Source organism: Vicugna pacos, chromosome 9 (genome assembly GCF_048564905.1).
Source record: "Vicugna pacos chromosome 9, VicPac4, whole genome shotgun sequence".
NCBI lineage: Eukaryota > Metazoa > Chordata > Mammalia > Artiodactyla > Camelidae > Vicugna > Vicugna pacos.
This window is the reverse complement of record NC_132995.1, coordinates 20454734-20482615: the sequence shown is the minus strand read 5'-3', so window position 1 is coordinate 20482615 and position 27882 is coordinate 20454734.

The following is a 27882-nucleotide window of genomic DNA, read 5'->3' as shown; positions in this document are numbered from 1 at the left end:
ACATCCACTCAGCGTCCAGGACCATCCCACCCCATCCACTCGGGGAGATCCCCCCTCTGCCAACCCCTTCCAGACTGAAGGACTGAGAGGCATGGGTGGGGCAGGACGGTGGGTGGAGGGGGGTGACAGCTAAACTATATAGCACCGCACCATTGATTGAGCTGAGGGCAAACATGCCATACCTTTGCTCTTCTTAATCTAAATTGAATCTGGGTGGAGAAAGATTACAGGACGGAAGTGAAAACCCAATCTCATTTCAAAATTACACTGATCAGAATGGACGCAGTCTTGGAGGCTTTGAGGAGGGATGACCAGTCCTAGTACAAGACTCAGTTCACTTTAATTCAGCCCTTTTGTGGAGAAAGGAGCAGGAATGCTACAAACTAAGCTAAAGTGATAATAACACTAAAAACCAGTGCTCTGGCAACCGGCAACTGTGCTGAGGCCAGGGAGACTGAGTCTGGCATCCATGCTCTTCCACCTGGAGGCCCGGCTTTGCAAGGTCCAGAGGCTTCCCTTGCAGAGAGAGGAGCCACACCCCCATCATGTGTGCCTCCGGCCAAGAGAGCCAGTGCCATGGCCCCTGCGAAGTGAAGATCTCCCTGCCCCTGACCTCCTAGCCCCTCTGCTCCCAGGACTGAAACACGCATGCCTGGTTGTGGAAGCAAAGGGTGGTGGAGAAGGGTAGTAGGTAGGAAGCCGACACCCCCACCCCAAGTCTGTCTATGGTGAGGCCCCCCAACTCATCTACCATTGCAGAGAAGAAACACTGTCCATGACTACCTGGTGTCTGTGACTACCCGGTAGCCAGGGCTCAGCCCACGGCACTCTCAGAAACCCTATTTTGATAAATCCAGCAGGGATGTAAGACAGAGCCCCAGAATACCAGCAATCACCAGCTTCCTCCCTTTCCCTAGACCATACTCTGCCTTATCTCTTCCTGAAATTAAGTGGCATTCACTCAGCGTTCAGAAAAGCAGTCCATAATTTTTCTCCCATGTTAATCTAAATTAAATCTGCAACTATAAAGAGTGCCTCGTGTGAGAACAGGCCAACCCCACCAGCCACTGGCAGAGTGTGAGAGGACATGGACGTGGACGTGCTGGAGGGTGAGCCTTGCTGGACTGAGGGCACATGTGCTGGTGTCTAGGGAGGAACATGGACCATGATGCCTGACCTACTTCTGGTGAGGCCCCTAGAATTCTACATGGCATGTATTTAAAAACAGTCTGTCCAGTGATTTTGAAACAGCATACAAGCCCCTGTGTTCCTGACCTTTGATGTAAAAGGCTTTTGCTTTAGTCTCCGGGGCCTCTTCTAAGTTTCAAAAGGCTACCTCAAGATTTAATGACTAGGAAATGTGACGATGTAGAAACAAGGAATAGCTATTGAGCTGGGAAGCTGACAACAATTTACACTATAAACCAGCCACATAGCAGAATCACCCAACTCCCAGTTCCTAGAAAGCTATAGATAAAGTCTGACTCACATTTCTAAGTTGTTTACAGGAAGCAAACCCCCATCATATGAAAACTGCTGACCCCAAGCATGTAGACCCCAGACCAGTTGAAACCAAAAGACTGGTGATGCTCAAAATTTCATCTTGATACCAACTAATGCAAGAATTGCACATGAGCTGATCATGCACCCTGAAGCCCTCTTCCTCACACAGCCTTTAAAAACCCTTCCCTGAAAATCATTAGGGAGTTAGAGTCTTTTGAGCACTAGTTCCCTGTTCTCCTTGCTTGGTACCTTGCAATAAACACTGTACTCTCCTTCACACAACCTGGTGTCAGTAGATTGGCTCCACTGTGCACTGGTGAGCAGACCTAAGTCCAGGTTCAGTAACAGTTTTAGGAGTGAGAAAGAGAAAAGTTGAGAGATGTGTGACCTCACCCCTGCTAAAATCTTTCTGCCTAGCAATCTGGGATCCACTGGGCAGCAGCCAGTATGGTCACTGCTGTTCCTCTCATGTGAATTTGGGCTCCCTGGAACCCTCACAGCAAAGGAGAACTTGGCTTGAAATCTCTCCATGGGTTTCACTCCTTTGAGCCACCCATCTTGTCTCTAGAGGGCTCTTGTCAAGGAGGGATACACGGCCTGACCCAGGCAAGGAAGAGCCAGAATGTGGAGCACTAGAGAGGAGTGGTGGGTAGCTGCAAAAACAAAGTTTGTCAAGTGCCTCAAGTTGCTGATAAGGTTACCAGAGAAAATATAAGATGTCTAGTTAAATTTGACTTTTATATAAACAATATATTTTTATAAGTATAGCCCATGCAATATATGGGGTATACTTATACCAAAATGCTATTCATTATTTATCTGAAATGCAAATGTAACTGGGCATTTTATATTTTGATTTGCTAATCTTAGCTGCTGAGGGTCAGTAGCATCTTGGAAATAAGACCCCGGGAGCTAGAACCTTCACGTTCCCTTCTAACGAGCCAGCTTGCAGAGAAAGGAATAGACAATACCAGCCAGGAAGTGCTTCCTCACTGTACCAAAGCCACCACTTCACAAACAGGTTTACAGATGGATTTCTGTCTTTAGCAATGTCTGTTTAGTGAGGTCTCCCCAGAGACTGCCAGTTGAAGACAGATGTGTTCTGTGTCCATCATATCAGTGTCAGTTCAACCCAGGTGTGCTGGGAAACAGGGCCTTAAGGGTTTACTTCCACTTCTTCTGGGCACATCCTCTCTAAGGCTCAAGTGTCCTCATGTGTAAAATGGGATCACTAATCTTTCCTCTAACTATCTCGCTATTAATTGTCAGGAACAAATGAGAAATTCTAGGAAAATACTGATGAACTATGAAGTATTTAAAATCAAACACTATACAGGATTTGTGATGCTCTCAAAACATATAATTGAATTCCACTGAGTAGAAATGTTTCATCTGGTCCCTTCTGCCTCTTCAGGAACAACCCCACCACGCAAAGCAAGTCCTCCCATGGTGCTGTTGCTGCTATTATCCGGGCTCCTGGTGCAGGATGCGGGCGGGGTCTTGCTGCCTGTCAGAGAGCATGGCAGCCCCACCACACACATTTACAGTCAAGTCTCCCAGACTTGCAGGCATTGCGTCAACATTCCCCAGCTTGGGGAACCATTTGTCTGTTTGCTTTTAAAAGGAAATAAAGGCTGCAGGGGATGAGAATTATCAGGAGTGTATATCATTTAAGCCAGTTGTTCTACCTAAAATATGGAGATGGAAGGATTACAAGGACACGCCAGTGGACACAGGTTGGCTCCCACACTTTTGACAGTGTACTCAGCAGCGGCTTCCCACACTTACTATATGCCAGCTCTTCGCCTTGGGAGGCATACAGAAGCTGGGGTACTGCCACTGCTCAGTGCAGTGCAGGGTGCCCATTAGACCCTTCCCCTGCCCAAGCCTTACAGTGCCGCATCCCAGCCTGGGACTGGTGCTGGGCACCAACGGACTGCATTGAGCTTGGTGATGCCCAGCAAGGCAACACCTCCCCTTACACACGGCGGGGCTGGGTGGGGTGGGGCTGTTCCCTTTCATGGTTAAATCCAATGAACATAAGCTTCCATGGAAAAGCCAGCTTATGGAGTCTCATTGAAGAAAATAGTCAGAGCTGTGTCACAGCCCACCACTCCCAGGGAGCCTTCCTGGGTTGCTTCAGCTCATATCCCTCCCTGCTTCCATTCTGGTTCATGGTGGACACTGATCATCTGCCTCATCCTACCAGGGATATCTCCAGCTCCCAAGCCAGGCCAGTGGCTGCTCTCAGTACCTAACTCACGGCTGGGCACACAGGGGCGTATAGATTAAAACTCAATTAGAATTTTTAGAAATTTACACCCAAGTATTTTCCAGACTCGTTAAAAAATAAATAAATCCATAAAAACCATGACGCGCACAGCATGACAAGCAGCAGACTGTGGTAGTGGGCATCTTCCCAGCAGTGAAATCAGCCCTGGGTAAGTAGAGTGAGTCCCTGCTGGAGGAAATGGCCAAGAGCCCAGAGTAGGTCTGTTTACACTGCCCTAGGTGCAGCTGCCCAGGAAGGATGCAGGAGGGAGCCTGCTTGCAGATCACTCATGCCTGCTGTACTGGGCAGAAGTAGAGCAGGGATGGAAGGTGAGGAGCAGATGCAGAGTGATGGGAAGACGCAGGTGCACATAGGTCGGGAGGGCAGAGGAGCTGAGAAGGGTGCAGTGATGGCCTCTTTGAGCAGCAGCTTCATCGGGTTCTAACATCAGGGGACACAAGCCTGGTGGAGGCTCTGGGATCTTACCACCTTGGTCAACACTCCCCTAGGGGAGGGTATAGGTCAGTGGTAGAGTGTGTGCCTAACATGCATGGGGTCCTGGGTTCAATTCCCAGTACCTCCATTAAAATAAATAAATAAACCTAATTAACTCCCCCACAATAAATAAATACATTAAAAAATTATTTTAATTAAAAATAACCCACTCCTCTGTAACAATCTTCTCTAAGCCTCCTGGTCTTTGTTTCATTCTGCTTCCTCTACAGCCTTCCCATCATGGGCGTAACAATTGTCATGGCCATGCATTATCTTCAAAAGACCTACTAGAAGGATGTCATACTGGGGGATGTGCTCAGAGGAAACCTCCCACCCCATTTCCCATACCCCAGCTAGGAAGATGTTTGTCTTCAGGACACAGACAGCATCTTCTCTCTCCTCAGATCACCCAGAGGTCTGTGGTGCTGGGGTCTGATCACCCCTGGTGATGGGGAAGTGCATTGCCAGCCTTTGCAGGGAAGGAAGAGAGGGCTGGCTTCTGATGAGAAGCTGGAAAACCCTGCAGGTCGAACACAAAGAGCACCCCATCGGGTGGCAGGACACAGGTCTTAGTATTGGCTCCAGCCACATGTCATTCAGCATTACATCATTTCTCTCTCAGTGTCCTCATCTACATAATTAGGGGATAGAATATCTGACCAAAGTTTCTTAACTCCTTTAAGAGCATGCATTAAGTACCTACTGTATGCCAGGCACTGGACCAGGCACTTGGACTACATTAATGAACCAGAAAAAAATTCCCTAACATGAGAGTGAGGAATGCCCAGGACATAACTCTGAATATGGTGGTCAGGGGAGGCCCCACTGAAAAAGTGCCTCTTTGTGGCTTTCTTTCCCTCCCACCTGGTATGGCAAGGCCTGTGAATGCTGAGTTGTTCATTTACAAATAGGCCAGTCCAAGAAAATCCTAACTTTTTCATATGTGAAGATCAAGAACTCATGAATTTGAAAACAAGATTTATGAATGATTATGCTTATACTGATTTAATTATAAGTGTTTAATGATCTCTCATTAATCCAATAGAAAACTTCCATTAAAAATAATGGAAAACTACAGTTGAATTATCCCTGAATCAAATTGTGCTCTGAACCTGGACTCTTTAACAATTTATAAATAAGTCCCTTTTGGTGGATGCCTCACATCCTCTCCTCTCACTTTGCTCCTTTGTCTCCTTCCCACACTTGTTTCTGGCTTCTGGCACCCCATCTTGTCTCTCTTTCACAGAGCTGGGTATTGTTCTCTGGCATTTCTGTCTGATACAAAGCAGAGAGAGAGAGATGCAGAGGGAAAATGTGGAGAGTGGGAGATGGGGTGGGATTTGTGGGATTTAAAGAAGCAAATAGCAGCCTCCCCTTCCCGGAGTCTCTTCAACAGTCAGAGAGGCCTCATTAGCTGTGGGGAAGGAGGGATGGTCACCTCGAGCACCAGATGGAAGAAAGGATTTCTAGAGGCTCTTTGAGTAACATTGGAGCAAAATTAGGTCACACTATACAACCTTGTGATCCTGCATCCTCACTTCCGGAGCCTGATTAAAACATCCTCCAAACTCATAGGAGAGGCCAGGAAGTTGGTCCCCTTAGGTCATGGTCTGGTCTTTCCTGTTAGCCAAGCAAGAATTGTAAACTGAGTAGCAATCACCTCCTTCTACTGCCCAAGAAAGGAAAGGAAGGAGTCTTGGAGATCTGCTCTAAGAGAGGCCTGCCAGTTAAGAGAAAAGGCCAAGATCTTAGATAACAACTGGTACTGGCTGCTAAGTCCAGAACTTTTTTTTTTTTTGAGCTGGAGAAATTAGATCAATGAGGAGTAAGCTGTTGAGAGCCCGTTTTGACTCCAGAATCAACTGAATTAAGAGGATCCTAAGTCCAGCTCTTCCCCATTAGCCAGTCAATGGCTAAGAATGACCCAACAAGAATCAAGGCAAGAAAAATGTAAAGCTGCTACTGCTTGAAAATAGCATGATACTAGATAATACTAATAGCATGATACGTAGACAATACTAAAGACACCACCAAAGAAGTACTACAGCTTATCAATGAATTCAGTAAAGCTGCAGATTACAAAATTAGTACACAGAAATCTGTTGTATTTCTATACACTAATGATGAACTATTAAAGAGATGAAAGAAACAATCCCATTTATAATTGCATCAAAAAGAATAAAATACCTAGGGATAAACCTACCTAAGGAAGTAAAAGACTTATACTCAGAAAACTATGACACCGATAAAAGAAATTGAACATGACACAAACAGAGGGAAAGATGTACCATGTTCATGGACTGGAAGAATTAATATTGCTAAAATGACCATACTACCCAAGGCAATCTACAGATTCAACACAATCTCTATCAAAATATCAAGGGCATTTGTCACAGAACTAGAACAAATAATTTTAAAATTTGTTTGGAAACACAAAAGACCCTGAATAGCCAACACAGTTCTGAGAAAGAAAAACAGAACTAGAGGAATCATGCTCCCTGACTTCAGACTATACAACAGAGCTACAGTCATCACAATAGTATGTTACTGGCACAAAAACAGACACATAGATGAATGAAACAGAAGAGAGAATTCAGAAATAAACACACAGCTTATGGTCAATTACTCTACAAAAAAGGAGGCAAGAATTTACAATGGAGAAAAGACAGTCTCTTTAATAAGTAGTGCTGGGAAAACTGGACAGCGACATGTAAAAGCATGAAATCAGAACATTTTCTCACATCATTTCAACTCAGAATGGATTAAAGACCTAAATGTAAGATCAAAAGCCATAAATTTCCTAGAATAAAACATAACCGGAACACTCTTTAACATAAATTGCAGCAATATTTTTTTGAATCTGCCTCCTAAAGCAAAGGAAATAAAAACAAAACTGAGTAAATGGGATCTAATTAAACTTAAAAGCTTTTGCACAGCAAAGGAAGCCATCAACAAAACAAAAACACAATCTACTGAATGAGAGAAAATGTTTGCAAATGATATGACTGATCAAGGGTTAATATCCAAAATATATAAACATCTCATACAACTTAATATAAAAAAAGCAACCTGATTAAAAAGTGGGCAGAAGGCCTGAACAGCCATTTTACCAAAGAAGACATAAAGATAGCCAAAGGCATGTGAAAAGATGTTCTATATCATCAATTATCAGACAACTGACAATCAGAACTATAATGAGATATCGCCTCACACCTGTCAGAATGGCTATCATCAAAAAGACCACCAAAAAAAATAAAAAGTTGGTGAGGGTGTAGAGAAAAGGCAACCCTTGTACACTGTTGGTGGGAATGTAAATTGGTGCAGCCACTGTGGAAAACAGTATGATGTTTCCTCAAAAAAACTAAAAATAGTACTATCATATGACCCAACAATTAAATTCCTTGGTATCTATCCAAAGAAAACAAAAACACCAATTTGAAAAGATATATGTACCCCAATGTTCCTAGTGGCATTATTTACAATTGCCAAGGTATGGAAGCAACCTAAAGTTCAAAAGTCAGATGGATAAAGATGTGATACACACACACATATACACACAATGGAATACTACTTAGCCATAAAGAAGAATAAAATTTTCCATTTGCAACAACATGGATGAACTTGGAGGGTATCATACTTTGTGAAATAAGTCAGACAGAGAAAGACAAATACTGGTATGATATCACATATGTGGAATCTAAAAAACGCAACAAACTTAGTGAATACAACAAGAAAGAAAAAGACTCACAGATACAGAGCATAAAGTAGTGGTTATCAGTGGGCAGGAGGAGTGAGAGGCAAAAAAGGGTAGGGGATTAACAGGTACAAACTACTATGTATAAAATTAAAAAGCTGCAAGCATATATTATATAGCATAGGAAATATAGCCAATATTTTATAATAACTATAAATGGAATATAATCTTTAAAATTGTGAGTTACTATGTTCATCTGGAATTTATATAATATTGTTCATCAACTATACCTTAGTTTAAAAAAAAGGAAAAAAAAAGAATCAAGGCTATGAAGAAGAGTAATAGTAGAGGTGGAGGTGATGAAGTCTTGATGGTGAGGATGATGGGAACACCATTCCTCTACTTTGAACTCAGTTCCCTGCCACATGGGCCTACACAACATGACAAATCTGTTTCATCAGAGCCAGCAAGGGAGAGAGAGTCAACAGAGAAAATCAGCTAGCAAGATGGAAAATAGAATCTTCTGTAACCTAATCATGACAGTGATATCCCATCATCGTTGCCATGTTCTATGGGTTAGAAGCAAGTTACAGGTTGTTAGGCCAGCCCACATTCCAGGGGAAAAGATGACACAAAGGTGTGAATACCAGAACATGGGAATCATTGAGGGGGCAACTTAGAGTCTGCACCAACCCTCCAGCTAAATTCAGTTGCATGAGGGATTCCAGGTAAAATCAGCAAAGGAACAGCCCAAAGAGCTCACAGAATTGTGAGGGGGAAAAAAAAAGTTATTTTAAGCCACTAAATTTGGGGGTGGTTTGTCACACAATAAAAGCTAACTGAAGCAATTCAATTTCATATCAGAAATGGCATCCTGCTTTAACAAAAACCTAAGACATGTGGCATTAATTTTGAGACTGAGAAGCAGACAGTGGCTGTAAAGGTGACTTCCAGAGAGCTGCTGATGAAGGCTGAAAATTCCCAGAAGAAGCTGAAGGGAGGCTGCCTTTGGTGCGTAGCAGAGGCTAGGTTTGTGAGGTAGTGGAGTAATTGCAAAGACTTGCCTGTGGTAGGTTGGCAGACAAAAAATGTATCTAATGAACATGTGAACAGGGCACCAGGCAGTATGGAGAACATATTAATTGGCTTTTTATTTCTAATCTGTGTATGGGAAAGTATAGAAAGAGAGGGATGAACTGGAGAAGGAACCACTCAGTTTGCAAGCAAAATTTAGAGGAAATAATAAAAGAACGAGAATTTTCTGGTGTGGAAAATAAATTTGTTTCTCATCTTCAGCTTCTTCAACCAGAAACATTACCTCCAAGGAACTGAAAGCCTGGATGGAATTTAAACAGAGGGTGCTACCAGCAAAATATGGCCTGAGGGTCAAGATCATTTAAGGGTACGGCAGGGAAGTCCAGATGCAAACTCCAGACAATGCCCCTTTGGCCAAGATAATGAATCAGAAGCAATACCACATTCCAAGTGAAATGGCAGGGATCAGTGCTGCTCTTGAAGATTAAAGGATGCAGTGAGGGTTGCTCCCATTATATTCCTGATTTTTAATTTACCTGGAATTTATCCTGATTTTTTTAAAAAAAAAATTTTATTGAAGTCTAGTCAGTTTACAATGTGTCAATTTCTGGTGTACAGCATAATGTTTCAGCCATACATGTACATACATATATTCCTTTCCATTCTCTTTCTCATTATAGGTTACTACAAGGTATTGAATATAGTTCCCTGTGCTACAGAGAAGAAACTTGTTGTTTATCTATTTTATATATAGCAGTTAGTATCTGCAAATCTCGAACTCCCAATTTATCCCTCCCCACCCCATTTATCCCCGGGTAACCATAAGTTTGCTTTCTATGTCTGTGAGTCTGTTTCTGTTTTGTAAATAAGTTGATTTGGGTCCTTTTTTTTTTTTTGGTAGATTCCACATATAAGTGATATTGTATGGTATTCTGGCTTACTTCACTTAGAATGAAGATCTGGAAAAAAAAAAAACAGTGAAAGCTCATCATGGTAGATGAGAAAAGACTGGTAGGCTGAAAGTGGCCCCCTAGAAAATCCAGGTCCTAATTTCAAGAATCTGTTAATAGATATCTCAAAGGCGGTTTGTAGACTAATTTGTGATTAAGTTTAGGCTCCTGAGATGAAGAGATTATCCCTGATTATCTGGGTGAGTCTTGAGTGTAATCATAAGTGTCCTAACAATGGGGAGGCAGAGGGAGATTAGACTACAGAAGAAGGCAATGTGACCCCTAGAGCAAGATGCTACACGGAGGGCTTCAAAGAGGGAAGAAGGGGCCATGAGCCAAGGAATGCAGCTCTTGAACGTGGAAAAGATGAGGAAATCTACTTCCCTTAGTAGGGAACCCTATTGTCACCACAATTTCAGCCTAGTGAAACTAATTTTAGATTTCTGACCAACCTCCACAAATGTGAAAGAATAAATGTGTGGGTTTTGAGGGGCTTTCAGGGGTCATGTAATTAGGTTTATTTATTCAGTGGAGGTACTGGGGACTGAACCCACTTTAGCTATTCTCCTCCCAAATACATGTTGTTTTAAGTCACTAAGTTTGTGGTAATTTGTTACAGCAGCCATAGGGAATTAGTACAACTACCACAAATGTAATCAAATTGTAGCCCCAATTGTAGCAGCTGTAGCAGATAATGTATTTTTACTAGAATAGACCAACCCAATCTCTGTCATAAGTAACAGCTATTGATCTGGTGAATGCATTCTTTTCCACTCCTATCACAAATAAGAGACATTTGTATTCATCTGGAAAGGACCACAGCACACATCCCCAGTCTTGCAATGAGTCTGGGTTAAGTCTCCTGCTCTCTGTCACAATACAGTCCAGTTAGACCGTGGCTGTCTTGACGTTGCACAGTCACTATGTCAGTGACAGAACGTTAATTGAAACTGAGGAGTATGAAGTGGCACATAAATGGATAAACTCAAGAGGTTGAGATATAAACCCTACATGGATTCAAGGTGTTCTGAGGGATGCTGGGAAGCTTTGTAGCTTCCTACCATTAAAAAAAAAAAAAGGCACAACAATTAAGCCTCTTAACTTTGGAAGTAGCACAGAACCACACGTGGAAAACATGCAACACCCCATTTATCGAATGGCCAGAAAGATGCCAGTTTCTAGTGGAACCAAGCGCAGGGATAGCGCTAGAGCAAATGCAGGCTGCAGTGCAATCAGTTCTGCCAATGAGCCATGTGACAGGGCGCTAGGGGTCCTCACAGGGACTGAGAACGGGGCATCTCGGCAAGTCCTAATGGGAGAGTCTCAGTGCAGACCCTGAGGGCTTTACAGCAAGGCAGCACCGTTATTTATTGGTCTATCAGGGCTGCTATCACAAAACACCACAGATCAGGTCACTTAAATGACAGAAATTTATTTTTTCACTGTTCCGGAGGCCAGAAGTCCAAGATCAAGGTGTCATCAGGGTCAGCTTCTGGTGAGAGCTCTCTTCCTGGCTTTCAAACAGCCACCCGCTCGCTGTGTCCTCACACAGCCTCTCCTCCATGTGCAGAAAGAGAGAGAGAAAAAGAGAGATTTCTGGCTTCTCTGCCTCTTCTTGTAAGTAAACTTGTCTTATTGGATTGAGGCTCCACCTTTATGACCTCTTAATCTTAATTTAATCTTGTTTACCTCTTTACAAGTCCCATCTGCAAGCGCAGTTACGTTGGGGGTTAGGGCTGAAACACATGAATTTTGATGCGATGCAGTTCAGTCCACAGCACACCTGCAATAGAAAATTACCTACCATTTGAAGAGCAGCTCCTGCATACTACCAGGCCCAAGGAGAGACGGGATACCTGACCCCAGGACAGCAAATTGCTTCCCAACATGATCTGCGCTCTGCCTCTTGAGCTGAGCAAAACACACCAATTCACAAAGTTGGGCAGGCACAACATAATTTCATCATAAAACAGCAATGATAAATTTGGGATCAGGCCGAGTAGATCCAGTGAACACAAGTAAACTAACACTGGACCCAGATGCTCATATCGCCTCTCTCTCTTGCACAGACGAGTCTCCTTCATGGCGAGGGCCTTGTGAGTTTTTATTTGACCAGCTGAAAAAGGGGGAAAAAATCTTTGGATCAACAATAGTTAGCACATGTTGGTACAAGCCAGAAATGGATGGCTGCTTCTCTGCAGTAGCATTTCAGAGGTGGCCCAGAGAAAACTTCTCAGTGGCTAGAGGTTTAAGTGGCACACCTGCTTGTTAACTTGGACTGGAGCAAAAGGCGGCCTGAGATAGGACTATTCAGGACTTTCAGCTGTTGCTAATGGCTTAGCTGTTTGTTCAGGAACTTTGGGTGGGACTGAGAAATTGGAAGAGAGGTGACAAAGAGGTCTCAGGAAGCAGCATACAGATGGATTTAGGAGAGTGGCCTCAAAGTGTGAGGATCTTTGCATCAGCTGTTACTACCCACTAGAGAGCGCAGGTTACAGAAGAGACACTGCTGCTCCACTAGGTAGACCAGTGCTTGCACACTGGGCCCAGAACAGCTGCGGTGGAAGTGGCGGAGGTTATGCACAGTTACAACAGCTTGGGTGATTTCTCATTAGGACTGATCAGGCCACTGCCTTACTGAATGTTGGACTGATAAAAGCAAGTATGTGGGGGTGAGAAGGTATAGCTCAGTGGTAGGGCGTTTGCTTAGCATGCACAAGGTCATAGATTCAATCCCCAGTACCTTCATAGAAAGGAAGGAAGGGAGGGAGGGAGAAGAAAGAAAGAAAAGGAAGGAAGGAAGGAAGGAAGGAAGGAAGGAAGGAAGGAAGGAAGGAAGGAAACTAACTAATTACCTCCCCCACTCCACAAAAAACCAAATAGGTATCAAGTGGGCCCAAAGTATGGTACCATCTCTCAAGGATGCTATGTCAGTGGGTTCTCCAGGAAGCAGATGTCCAGATAGAGTTAGAAATACAAGAGAATTGATGGGGATCGTTGTGAAAGATAAAGGAAAGAGGGGGCAGAAGAGTCAGGAATAACCTGCCGGCTGTGATGCAAATCTGACACCAGCGAAACGGGAGGGAGAGGAAAGAGTGGTTAGGAAGAGACCTCAGACTGAGGTCAACTATAAGGATGTCTCCAGCAGCCCAAGAGGCACCCCTCGGGCAAAAAAATAATTGCTGGTCAGGAATTGTGATCCCTTGCACCCTTGCCCAAGAAATCTGTGCCTTCAGCTTGAAACCAGAGGCAAAGTCTGAAGGCACCCACAGGAGAGATCTGAGCAGGCTTCCTCCAAAACTGGCACAGTTACCAACTAGTGGGCAAGCTGGTTACAACAAGAACATGGTACCATGGAGAGGGTACTGCTTCACCCTTCAAAACATTGCTGTTACAGATTTGCCTTCTCTGCCTGCCGTCTCACAATGCCTGACTGTCAGGAGAGTCACACATCACATCGCCTCTGACCAAGGGACCAAATTTGTAGTGAAAGTGGTTCAACAGTGGCAGATGACGAAGGGCTCTAGTCAGCGTTTGTTAGAACCAGCTAAGTACTGATTCAGGAGAGCTGATTGTTAATTACTCAGGATTTTTGAGATGCAGTTGTTAAAACATCAGATTAAAATTAGCCAAAGTGCTAACCTTTTGGAGTGATTGGTCCCACTTACTGTGAATGACAGAGTTGCTGCCACGTAACTGAAGCCAGGAGGAGTTTGTCTGGATCTCAGTGAGTTTACTTGGGTGGTAACTTTTCATGATTTCTTATTTGTTAATAATTTACAAGTGGGTAAACTTCCGAACCATGGCTTAATGAAGGTTTGATATTCAGATGCTCAAATCCATCAGCCATGAAAGTCTAGGTCACCAGGAAAGCAGCTTATAGCCATTGCGGTGCTGGTGGAGGGGGAAGCGAATCCAGAAATGGCGGTGGAGGAGGGAGATTCTAGCAAGACCCAAACTCAGAACCAACTGACCACCTGCAGCTTGTCCTATGAACTTTCTTCTTATGTTATTTGTTTCCTTGCTTGTTTATTAGCTGTGATTGGCAGCTGTCTTGAAGAGCAGTTGTTATAAAGCGTAAACTTAATGTGGGTCCCAAGTGGCCCTGAGACCCCAGCAGACAGTGTTGGTGCTCCACCCACATCCCTCCTTCTAATTGAATCACTTCAATGAGGCAGCTGACTTCAAATGGCCAGTATCTCCAAAGCCATGTGAAGTCACTCCGCCTGCTTGCAGCACAGCCTGGAAATCCAAAAAAATTTAACATCCCCCAGGAGCTGCTCTCCACTGATGATATAGCCTCCACTCTAGTGGCATAATGCCAAGGCATGGTTCCCCAGAGCCCCCCTGTAGGATTAAGCATTAGTGAGCTGCAGCTGGATTTGTCTCAATAATGACACCCTCCTTTTTTTTTTTTTTTTTTTTTTTTTTTACCTTTTATTCCCTGTCTCATTTTCCCACTCCCCCTTCAGGTACTTCCTAGAAAAATGACTTGCATTTTGATCTTTGTATCAGGGTCTACCTCTGGGGGAAATTTCAACTAAGACACAGTGGCCACAGTGGCTTTGGGGACAGGCAGGCAGATTCTGAAACCATTTGAGGGTTGAATCAATGACGCTTGCAGATGGGATGCATGTGGCAAGTGAAGGAGAGAAGTCAGGGATGATGCCGAGATTTCTGACTCAAGCAACTGGGTAGAAAGTGGTGTCATTTACTGAGATGGCGATTAATAAGAGCATGGAAAATCCGGAGTCCCATTTTGTTGACATCACTTCTGAGATTTCTGTTAAAATAAAGCAGAGATTTCATTTGAGACAAAGATAGTTTGGGGAAAACAGAAACAGTTGCAAGGGGTCAGAGGTCACTGTGTGACTTTCTATGACCTTGAAATACGATCAGAGCAATGTTTGGCACTTTCCTCTGCCACAGCCACCAGCATCATTCCAAAGAGCTGCTGCTCCATTAGCCTGGGTCCTTGAATGGGGACACATGGAGCAGTGCCCCAGCCGTCAGTGGATGTGCCCCATGAGTGAGAAATGCTTTTATTACTAAAAGCCTCTAAGAACTTAGAATGATGTTACCACAGCAGAGCCCAGTTATCCCCAGTGGTACAGAAACCCTTCCTTAATTAAAACAGGAAGAAAGAAGGTGATAAGGGACAAAATTTAAGGCAGTTTTGGGGTCTGGTGTTGAGAAAATGAATAGATTCACATGTAGTGATATTCCAGAAGGAAAAACAATATAAACACTATTTCGTTTCCCCAAAACCAACTGCTGGAAAAAAAAAAGTGGTCTAGAACTTTCTGCAGCTAGCTTAACAGGAGCAGGACCTTTACCTGGATTGACATCCGGGGTACAGGCAATCAAATGTGAAAAATCCATTATTGTATCAACTCTCCATCGGTTGCATAACAGAGAAGGCAGGTCACACAAAACCCTTGAACCACTGTGCTGTGACTTCCTTAAACACTGGCTGTTTTGCTGCTAGTTTACTTTCTGTTTTGGCTTTGTTTCTGCTCATGTTAAAAAGTCTTCATTTCTGCTGACAGGCAGGTGGAGATAGGAAGGGAAGGAAGGTCTCAGTGCAGATTCTCCAGGCATATCCACTCACAACTAATTGAGACCAGTTGCATCTCCCCAAGCTCTTGAATGGGTGATGCCCACAGACAGCCACGTCTTCAGAGTAGACTTCTGCAGCTGCTCACTGAAGTTTGAAATTCATTTGCAGGAGACACAATCTTTTATTCCCAGTTTAGAGAAAAGGTTTCAATTGCAAATGTCTATTGGAGGGGGAGGAGGACTGTGTGTGGAGAAAGGAGGTATATAAATCAGGTCTAACCAGGAAAACAACTCCCTTTATGCTTTTTCAACAGGAGAAGCTTAATGCAGCCCAGTGGTTGCATAAATGATATAAGGTCAGAGATTAGCAAGAGCAGAAATTCAGTACTTTTCCTAGGTCGATGGGACTCATGGAGGAGGCAGAGTTTGTGAAGCCCAGGGACCAAGGTCACGTCTGTGAAACTCAATCCATGGGGGACTCACTTGCCAGAGCTGAAGCCACCGAGGAAATTGACTGCTGCCAGAGAAACTGCCCAGGTCAGAGAGGAAGGAGAAGAAACACCACGTTTCTCCCAACCTCCAATCTACATCACTGCCTGAACCCATTTGGAAGCTAAGATGGAAATCCGTAGAAGGCAGCCTGCAAGACTCAGATCCTTTGTAGTACAGAACAGAGCAGAGAAAGGGCAAAATATTCATCAGTGGGGAAACATACACAGGACTGACATAGGCAGGCATGGCCCATAGGACTTGGGGCTTGCTGCCTAACTCAACAAAATTCCTTCAATAATTATGCCTGCGTCTTGTGTCCTCCCCCCATTCTTTGGGATCCCTTAACCGTATTTACTCCTGACTTCTCTTTCCCAACCCTGATCAAGCCACAGAATCTGAAGAGATGTAATAGATCCTGTTACATGATCCTCATTCCCTTCCCATCATGACTGGACAAAGGAAGGACATCTGACCACGCTGGACCAATCAGAGTCTTCCTCGGGATTTTTCATACTGAAGCTGGTGGGGGATGGCCCCCTCTGCTCTGGCTGCAGAGCTGTAAACATGTGAGTCTATATGCACCCCTTTTCCTCTGATGTGTGAAGAAAATGATTTTAGTAGGATAGAACACAGACAAAGTCAATATGGAGAAGGAAGCAAAGAGAAAGAGAGAGACACTAGATGGGCCCCAAGCTCATGGTTCTAGGAATTACTAAGGAGAATTTCACCTCTGCTCTTCCACAGTGTGGTTGCTTGAGCCAACAGACTTCCTTTCTGGCTTAAATTATTATCTTAGGTTTCTATCCCTTATGACTATAATACAGGTGTATTCTGAGCAAGCAGGGGAAATAACAAAGAGTCTGACATCATACTAAAACTTTTGCTAAGGAAAAAACAGAGGCTGAGAGGACAGAGGAGATCAGGTGGCCCCATTAAATATGGGCACCACCAAGCAGGAGGCCAGGATACTGATATCCAGAATCATGATTCCACCATGAGTGTCCAGCTTCCTTTACAGATACGGATGGCAGATGAGATATAAGCTAAAATCATGAAGCAGAGCATCTGAGAAGTTCTTTAAAAGAGAAGAGGGGCTAATGGAGGTGACAGGCTCCTTTTGCCCAACATGCACCTACCACCCAGTCACATCCATGCTCTTTCCCTCTGTCTGCTACTCAGACAGGCGAAAATCATGAACTTGAGGACCCTTCCCTGGAGATGAGCAGAACCATGAGGCAGAAGGAGTCTAAGTCCTTAATGGCAGTGTGGGGCCACCTTACAGCTCTGGGCTGCTTACTCTTCTCCTGACCTGAAAGAAAACTACTGTGGGTTTTTTCCTTTGGTGTTTTTGTTTGTGTGTGTGTGTGTGTGTGTGTGCGCACGCATGTGCTAATTTAAGCTACTATTTTACCAAGTCAACTATTCAGAGCAGATTATAATTCCTAATTGATAAACAAAGAATCAATTCATGCCTCCCTTCTTATTAGATGTCTTTTTCCCAGATGAAAATCTTGACCTTCAACTTCTCTGTAAGACCTTAGGAGGAAGCCCCCAGCTGCCATGTCTCACCAGGGTGAACCCAGCAAATATGAAAATCCCTGGGTGGCTCTGGACTGTCATACTAAGTGAAGAAAGCCAGAAAGAGGAAGGAAAAAAAAACCCACATGTCACTTATTTGTGAAATCTGAAAAAAAAAATGACACAAGTGAACTTATTTACAAAACAGAAACAGACTCACAGACATAGAAAACAAACTTATGGTTACCAAATAGGAAAGAGGTTGTGGGTGGAGGAATAAATTGAGAGTTTGAGATTAGCAGATACTAACTACTATATATAAAATAGGTAAGCAACCAGTTCCTACAGCACAGCACAGTATATTCAATACCTGAAATAACCTATAATGAAAAAGAATATGAAAAACAATACACATATATGTGTAACTGAATCACTATGCTGTACACCAGAAAATAACACAACACTGTAAACCAACTATACTTCACCTTCAAAAAAAAAAAAAAAAGGCGGGGGGAGAGAAAAATCTCGATCTTGCCAGGAACTGGTGAGGGACACTTGGCCAGAGGACCCGCAGGGCCTGGGGTAGGCTCAAGCCTGGGAAAGTGATACAAGCAGATGGCCCTCCCAGTTCTCTAAAGACTGAAAGCACCAAAAGGCACTCTCCACGCTCTCTCTTGTTCACCTACAGCCCCAAAGCCCACCTCTTCGTCATTCGAGGAGCCTCTTCTTCTCTAGTCCCAGTCCGGCCAAGGAACTGACAGATGTGGAGGGTTCCTTTCAATCATCCATCCTATGATCAGCTCTTCCTTCCTGCGATGGTTAACTTCATGTATCAACTTGACTGGGCCATGAGGTGCCCAGATATTTGGTTAAACATTATTCTGGGTGTGTCTGTGAATGTGTTTCTGGATAAGACTAACATTTGAATTGGTAAACTGAGTAGAGCAGATTGCTCTCCCCAGTGTGGGTGGGCCTCACCCAATCTGTTGAAGGCCTGACTAGAACAGAAGGCTGAGTAAGAAATTTTTATTTTCTACATGCCTGTCTTCAAGCTGGGATGTAATTTCAGGACATAAGTCCTGCCTTCAGACTTGGACACTAACTGGAACTTACACCATTAGTTTTCCTGGTTCTTAGATCTTCAGATTCAGTCTGGAACTATCCTGTTGGCTCTCCTGGGTCTCCAGCTGATCTTAGATTTCTCAGCCTCCATAATTACATAAGCAAATTCCTTACAGTAATTTGTGCATATTGATTCTGTCCCTCTGGAGAACCTAAGTGAATATACTTCCCAAGACAAAGGCCCAGGTCAGAAGGAGAATGGTGGCTATAACTCCCAAGGCCAGAAGCAAAATTAAGCATGCTATTTTTCACCAAGACCCCAGCCTTTTAAGAATCATTTTAAAATCTCAATGAGGACTGTGGGTCTCAAAATTATAGGTACGTATATTTCCAGTCTCATAAGGGCTCAAATCTTTAATGTTTGGGGAATTATTAAGATGAAAATCCTTAGAAAACCACAGTCGGTGTGATTCATTTCCAGTGAAATGCACCTTGATGACCCTACTAGACACAAAATAAATGGAGAGGATATTGCAGGAAAAAACGGGGAACCAAAGACTGTCATTTAAAGACCAAAACCCACTGGGAGCAGTTTTAATGCTTCTGTTTATAATAAAGTTCCAGAAAGTTGCTTCTCTCTGCAAAAAGATGAGTGGTTGTGAGCTTGTTGGGTGACAGAGGGGAGTGCAAAATGGTTTATCGCTGTGTCATAAAAATAACAAAGACCCTTGGTGGCCCTTATCTTGATTTTGCAAATCAGGCAACATGAATGAAGAATTCTTCCTGGGCCTTTATCACTTCTATTTTCTTTTCATTTATGGAGGGGGTGGGGGAGACCCGTGGACAGGCAGGAAGAAATTTAATTCTCTCTGATCAATGGGATGAAGAGGCCAGGGTTCTCCCACCAAGACTACATTTAGTCCTGGGGCCCTTCAGGAGTCACCCTCTTACTGCTCTTGATATGGACTTTCTACTCAGCCACCTCGAGGAGCTGGATGTCCAGAAGACCAACATTTCATCCAGGGGTCATCCCATGGAAGAGGGCCAAGCTCCACCCACCAGGGCTCTACATGAAGCAGACTGGCCTCTCCTCCACCACCATTTTCCTTCAACATTCGTGGTGTTGAACATCACAAGATCACACACCTGCATCCGTGCCAGCAGGACCTGGGCAGGCAGGCCATCTGGCAGCACCTTGTCTGATTACACTTTCTGAGAGTTTCCTGGAAGAGGCTGGACAGAGAGCAAGACTTGGGGGGCAAGGCCTCTTGTCCATCAGCAGTCCCTGTCCTTGTCCCTCAGCTCAGAAGTATCTGTAATGATCCTGGGCTGTTCTGAGCTTGGGTTTGACTTCATGGCACTACGACTGACTGTAAACCCAAGGGAATTCCATCACCGATTGGGTGCCCCTTGGAGAGACTTGGGTATGAGGAAGAACAGGCAGGTTATTTATTAACAGGAACTGTTGGGAATAACACCTATTGGAAGTGGGGAGAAAGAGAAGAATTAGGCAGAGGGAAACACTGGGCCAGGATGCAGGCCCAACAGAGGCCTCAGCCAACTGTGCAGGGAACTCCGTAGCTGCAGGCCTGCAGAGATGTTCCTGATTAGAATGGGGGCTGATCAGTCATTGGATGTGGGCTGCTTTGGGAAAGGCACACGGCCTTAGGCAAGGCTGTTCTCTTCAGTCAAAATAACGCTCCTAGAGGGAAGGCTGAGGACCATTCAATTGTGTCCCAATCCTTTGTTGCTGGAAAGGGTGCTGGGTCGCCTTCTTCCCTAAGCCTTAGCTCTGGGAATTCTGTGGTGTTTTCTAGGGCTCCAGCAGTATGTCTAGGAGTGCTCTGTACAAAAGACACATCCTAGACTTGGGCTACAATGTGTAAAATAAACTACACAGTAGGAAGGAATTTTAAGGAAAGAGAACGAGAAGAGCTCATTGGCTGAGAAAAGCATGTTCTAAGTGCAATGCTTCCTTGCCCAGATAAATTTTTTTTTAATTTTTTGCTTTACTTTTAATATACCTAAGTAAGACAGATAAGCCCCTAAATCTCCTAGTCAGCCTGGGTGAGACTTGCCCATTCTCTGGACATTCACCCTCTTTCTGGGCAATACTTTGTGGACAAACTTTGTATTGGACACACATTAGTGCATGAACCCTGAGCACAGCCTGTTTTCACAAAATCTGCCCACACTCACCGGCCCTGCTGGGTGGGTGAGCTCCTGGCAATGAGCAGCTGGATGGGCAGTGAGCCCAGCCTCACAGGATGTGAGCTGGGTCGGCCTAATCCCTCTGCTGCAGTCTCCTTGGGCCAGTGAGGACCTGCAGCAGAACACTGTGACAGAGAAAGGTTGTGCTGCCAAGTCCAAACTCGTTCTGCTCGCCACATGACAGGCCAGTAAATTGGGAGATGAGGTGTTGGGGCAAAGAATAGCGACTATTTGGAAAGCCAGCAGAATGAGAGGATGGCAGACTAATGTCTTGGAGAACCACCCTACTCCAGTCAGAATACAGGCTCCTTTTATACAAAAAACAGGGGAGGGGGTGTGGTTGATTGTTGCAAACTTCTTGTTGAGGGAATTCTTTGTTCTTGCAGCCGACCCCGAGGGCCAGGTCATGGTAAACCTCCAACAAAACAAAGGTTATTCTCTATTCTGCAACTTGCCATTTCTACATAAGTGCAGAAGAGCTAACATCCTTAAAGGTCAGAGCCCCGAGAAGAGGCTCTCCTGTATATTTCAGGCCAAAGGCAACACTATTTCACAAAAGGTGCAGAGCTGGCAAGACTGAGCCTAGAAAGCAGGGCACAGCGGTTAAAACTAAAGGAACAGATCCAATACGGAGTCAGGTTTGTTCTCCTCTATTACAGTTTGGCCTCTACTTTGGGCCAGGAGTAGGCAGTGAGTAAGCAGAGAAATCTACTCTGCAGAGAGGAGAATAAAGCCGCAGTGCGCAGCAGAGAGCCCAGGCAGGCTGCGCGAGAGCTGGACACGCAGATGCTGTGGGGCTAAGCGCTCCAGGAGACTTGCCCTCTCCTGAGGCAGCCAGGAGAGCCCTGCTCTTCAGGGCCACAGACCCCAGAGGAGGTGCCAGCAGGGCCTGAAGAAACCACCTCTGTGTTGCTTCCCTGCCAGTAACCCCTGTCTCACTCAGAACCAGGAAAGCTCTTTCTGCAGTCCTAGGAAGTTTAGCACTACTTGCATACTCAGCACCACAGCTACTGCATTACGACTCTCATCCACAGGAGTGGGGGCGAGTGCAGGGGGGGAGGAGAGAGAAGGCCACCTGCCCTCATTGTTAGAGCAGGCAGATATGAGCAAAGGGGGACACAGGCCAAATGACAGGAATTGGGCAAAAAAGGAGGGGTATGAGCCAAATGCATCATGTAAGCACCAGGGGTCCCTAGGAAGAGAAAGAAAAACAGGAACCTCTGGGCTGATGAGCAGCCTGGAGGCCAAAAGAGAAAGGTGGGAAAAGGCAGAAGTCTCCAGTGTCCAAATGTAACCTTTTGCATATTATGCCCTCTACAATAACATTAGCCTTGCAGATTAGAAGTACCCATCATGCACTGACGCCAGGACAGTTCCAATCCAGACTAAATAAGGACAAAATCCCTCCTCCCTTCGGGAAGGTGGAGTTGGGATGAAAATCAGGGAATGTGACCCCAAACCCTCCCCTCTCCAATGAGTATTCTGCCCATTCATTTTTACACTCTGTGTAACCAACTTGCCAAAGCAACTCAGCACATCTGCTCACCTGAGCCTGCCCGCTCTCCCCTGGAGAGTGTACTATCCATCCTTTAATAAACCCCCACTTTACCTTCTTAACCTCCATGTCTTGTCCCTGAATTCTTTCTGCAATGAGACAAGAACCTGGACACCGGCTACATCCCAGTGCTCCTCTCCTGTTTCGTTGGGCTCAGGCCCCAGCCGAGCTGGAGAGCAGCCTTCCTCCTCCCTGGCGCTAGTCCTTACAGGAGCGCCAAGGCCTGTGGGCCTAGAGGTTTTATTGGCACCACCCAGCCACTGGGCACTGAGCCCCAGTGGCCTTCTAGCCATGGGTACCTCTTTGCTGAGGGTGGGGAGTCAAGTCATGAGAAGTTTTTACTGTGAAGATGAGGGGAAAGGGGGCCTTACACCCACAAGTGAGGAGTGCTGTAAAACAAGGCCCTGGGTGGGCCTCAGTAGAGAGGCAGGCCTGACTGAGCACACCTCTGTAGACCAGAATAAACCCCCAGGGCTTCAGCCATGCAAATGGTGTCTGAATGGAAGCCTGGGGGAAGGGAGATTGAGAGGAAGAGGGGATGGGGAAGATGGGGAAGATGGGGAGGATGTGGGGAAAGGGGATGGACAGGATGGGGGATAAAGAGGATAGAAAAAGGGGGATCATGGGCATGGGAGGGTTAGGGAGTGGGAAGGATGGGGAGAAGTAGGGATGGGGAGAACGGTGGGGCTGACTGGGAAGATGAGGAGGGTGGGAGGATGGGGGATGAGCTGTATGGGGAGGATGAGGAATAGGGGATGGGGAGGCTAGGGAGAAGGGAGGACAGGGAGAACGGGCGAATGGAGGAGGTGGAGAATGTGGGGGCGGGGAGCATGTACACATTTTCTAATCCGGACCTATGGACACTTGGAGGCTCCAGGGAAAGGGAGGTTCTGGAAGAGGATGAAAGGGCCATTTCCCAGGCCCTCTGTGAGGCTCAGGGACCCAGGCAGCATGATTCCAGGGCTGTAATTAGTTTCCTATTGCTGCTGTAACAAATTACCAAAACTTTTGTGGACTAAAACAATACCAATTTATAGTTTACCATTTTGGAGGTTAGAAGTCCAAAATGGGTCACACTGGCCTAAAATCAAGGTGCTGGCAGGGCATTGCTCCTTCTATAGGCTCTATATAGGGAGAATCTGTTCCTTGCCTTTTCCAGGTTCTAAAGGCCGCCCAGATATCCAACTTCTGGAGATTTATGGCCACATCACTTCCATTTCTGCTTCTGTTGCAGCAAAGTGTGTCACAGCTCAGTGGTGACAGCAACCTGGATCCAGGCGAGAGACGAAGCAGCACTCGGAGGGTTGGAGAACTCAGGGTTATTACACCAGTGGTCCCAGAGGAGTTAACACTCCAAGCTCTGGACCCTGTTTGTAGGTTTACACAGGCTTTTATAGGCTGCCAGTCTAGACTTTGCAAAATCATATGCAAATAAGGTGCAACAAAGTTGACTAATTAGGAATGAGCTTTGTAGGAATGGACTAATCAGGAATGATAGAAATGGACCAATCAGGAATTAGCTCAGGGAACCAGTAGAATCTTAGGGGTAAGTTCCACTTTCCTAGAAGTAAGCCGTTTCAGAGGCAAAAAGCGAGATAATGCTGCTGGTCCAGGGAACTGGATGGTGCTGGCAGGAGAGTAGTGGCCCTGCCTGGGGGTCCTGCTGTCTTTTTCATGGGGCTTCCCACCTCATTTCCATAGTTATGTCTCCTCCGACTCTGATCCTCCTTCCTCCCCCATATAAGGACTCTTGTGGTTACACTGGACACAACAGGATAATATCTCCATCTCAAGATTCTTAATTTAACCAATTCTGCAAAGTCTCTTTTGCCATGTAAAGCAACACATTCACGGGTCCTGAGGATTCAAATTTGGGCATCTTTTGGGGCCTTTATTCAGATTACTGCAGAGGCCTTGTGACTTCAGAGTGTGAGAAGGAAGCTTCTCCACATTTATGCTTGATGTGCGCATGACCAGCACAGGTGGGTCCAGGAAAGCACAGCCCACCCTGGGCCAGGGAGGCTACTCCCAGGGTGGGCATGGCAACCACCACCCACTCATCAGTATCCTAGACAACAACTATCTCCCACCCTTCTTTTTAAACATCCCACCTTCCATGAGTGAGACAACCAACCACAGACATTGTTTTCATAAGTCTCCCTTGAAAGAAGGGCAAGAGCATGTGACCAAGCTCTGGCCAAGGGGCTTGAAGACTTTCTGAAGGTTTTGGATAGTATTTTCTTCTCTGATTAAAGGAGAGCAAGAAAGAGAGATGACAGGGTAGTCCCTTATTCCTTCCTGCTTATGGGTGCTCTTGTGTGAAGATGTGATGTCTAGATCTTGGCAGCCATTCTGCAACCACAAGGGGAGGATCAAGAAAACCATGAGAAAAGCCATCCCAGAGGACTCCGGGCTGCTGAAAATCCACTAGGATGCCCTGTCTTGGTAGTTATTGTCATGATAGAAAAATAAGTTCTTATTGTTTAAGCTACTGCTATCCCACGAAACCTTACTTGCAACCAAATGCTTCCTAACAGAGCAGAGAGGTTGGACTGCTGCAGAGGATGACAAGGACAGTAGCATCTGGAGCCTCTGAGTGGATCTGTGGAAGGAGAACATCTGTCATGGGACACACAGCGGGCTGGTGTGCAGGTGGTAAAAGAATTTACCAAAGACCACGAAAATGTAAGAACAAAGCGAAAGTTTAATAGATACACTGCTACAGGAGACAGTGAGCCACACAGATGAGAGGTGTCTGTGAGCACTGGGGTGAATGTGCATGATCTTTTATTGGGGAGAGGGGGCTGTGCCCACAAGGAGTAGGGGCTGTGTGATCAATTTGTGCACAGGTACCTGGTTGGTTGTAAAATCAGGGGCTACTCTGAATAATAGGATTTTTGACTTTGATAAGAGCAGGAGGTGAGGCCTGCCCCCCCTTGGGTATTGTGAGACAGGCTATTTCCTGGGATGGTTTAGTTTTGTTAGGATGAATCCCCATCAGGAGAGAATGTGTTTATCTTTCAGAAATGTAGGTATGTGAAGGGTCCTGCAGTGGGGAGTGGGGTTAAAGTGTCCATAGGCTCCAGGCACACAGAGAGCCCAGGGGTGGGGGTTTTTATAAACTTTACAGCAGCCTAGGAGGGTGCCAGCGGGCCCCACAACCTGGGTGCAGGGCTGGCGTGTAAGGACACAGTACCAGTTTACCAGGGCTGCTGTGACACCATGACCACAAACAGTGCTTATAACAGCACATTTATTCTCTCCCAGTTTTGGAGGCCAGAAGCCCCAAATCCACGGGTGTCAGCAGGGCTGTGCTCCCTCCAAAGACTCTTAGGTAGAAACTTCCTGCCTCTCCCAGCTTCTGGTGGCCCCAGACATCCCTTGGCTTGTGGCTGAATCACTCCAGTCTCTGTCTCCATCTTCACACACGCTTCTTTGTGTCTGTCTCTCTGCGTGTCTGTCCCCCTCTAATGAGGAGACTAGTCATTGGATCGAGGGCCCACGCTCATGCAGTAGGATATTATCTTAACTACAAATGCAAAGACACTATTACCAAGTAAGGTCACATTCTGAGGTTCAGGGGGACATGAATTTGGGAGGACACTCTTCAGTTCAGCTCTGCCAATGACGATGAACGTTTCCAGGTCACTGTGAGACACACTGCAGATATTTTCCAAACTGTTCAGAGAGGAAAGTTTTCAGAGAACCAAGGCCCTTCACAGGGCCAGTGAAGGCTGAATTATTACTGTTCTGCAATCCGACTCTAATCTGTGAGCCACGAGACTTAGAGAGACTCAGGTTCCTGCTGCATTTAGTCACAAGGTAGGCATGTTTTCAGGACTACTGAGGTCCTGGAAGTGCCAGTGAGATCTTGGAGTCATAACTGCGCAGTCACATGGAAGCAAACGAAACAGCAAAGAGGCAGGGCCTCCGGGCATTAGTAGAGTTCATGGCACAAGGAAATCTAAAGGGTTGCTGTTGAATGTCACTCTCAAACGAGCCAGCATGACTTCACGTGTACCAAGAGCTGCAGGCATGACACTGGGCACACCCACTCTCCTCCCCAGCCTTGCAGAACCACAGGCGGGGCCTTACAGGAAACAGAGTTGCCTTAAATCCATGGATGAAAAAGAAGCATCTTAGCAGGGAGTTTGTGTCGTAGCAGACATAAAGCCATCATGCCTAAAGATTGTGAACGAAGAGCCCTCAGCCTTCACCTACACAGTCCAGCAGTGGGTTGGGGGGAATTCCAAAGACCCAGAACTTCCTGGACTACTATGGAAATGGCCAGTGTCAGAAGACACTGGAAAATGAAAGTAGACTAAAGGATTTCAGAAGATATTATGGATGAAACATATTGCAAGCCATGGCTGTGGCCATCAAGTCATCAGCCGCTACCGCCACCCACGACAGTGACTGGGAGGACTCAGGATGCAGACAAGCAGGCAGCCTGGCTTTTGCAGCCACCCCCAACGGCGCCCCCTGAGGGACATGAAAGAACAGGAGACTGGCCCTAGAGAGCTATGGTGCACATAAAAGGAATGATTTCAATCCCAGAGCTTTGCGTCATCCCATACTTAGAAAAGTGCTAAATTCCTTAACTTGAGATATCTGGTTTTCTTTAATTAACAGTAACTTTTTGATGCTCTGACTACGTGGTCTTTGTTGTAAAAAAAAAAAAACAAAAAACAAAAAAACCAACCCTATATATCTTGGCTCCGCATTTACCTCTTCAGAGCAGTCCTTCTGAGCAATCGGAGAGGCTGTCACTCCGGGCTCGAGGGGTCCGAGTCCTCAGAAATGTCCACGGAGTAAAACATAACTGTCCACTTTTAGGCTGTGCATTGTATTTCAGGCAACAATATCTAACCCAACATGGGCACGCTCATTTTACAAAAGGAAAACCCACTGCCAGGAGAGAGGAGGTGACAGGCCAAAGTCATCAGGTCAGTCATTGGCAGAATCAAGGATGGGGCTCACATCCTCTGTGGAGCCTGGCCCACTCTGGCCACTGATCCTTCTTCAAAAGAAAGTACAACTTGCCGAGCTCTGTGGAGTACCTAGACTGGGTAACGGCCCTCCGAATTCGCTGTCTGTCTTGCAGAAATTTGCCCCCAAATATGCGCATGAGCTTTCTGGAAGTACCAACCAAGCATCATTCTTGTCATTGATAGGTGAGAAACTGAGGACCAGAAACTGCAGGGACTATTCTAAGAACTCACTGTCATAGTCACGCACAAAATGCAAGCTCAGCCAAAGCCAGGAAAGTCCTCAACAGTGATGCTCCTGAATCAATGGCCCAGCCCACAAAGAGGCAGGAGGCTGAGCTCTACCCAGAGCCCTGGGAAAGGCAGGGTCTCGAGGGGCAGGACTTGTTGGGTGGGAGAGCCTTAACCAGCTTTTTCATCTCAAACGGGTGATCCTGACCTCAAGAGAAATCTGAAATCCAAAACAAAGCTTCCCCAAGCAATGAACTGTTTTCATTCTCTTCACTATTCATTCTTGGTGAGATTTACTGCCCAGAGTGTTAGACATA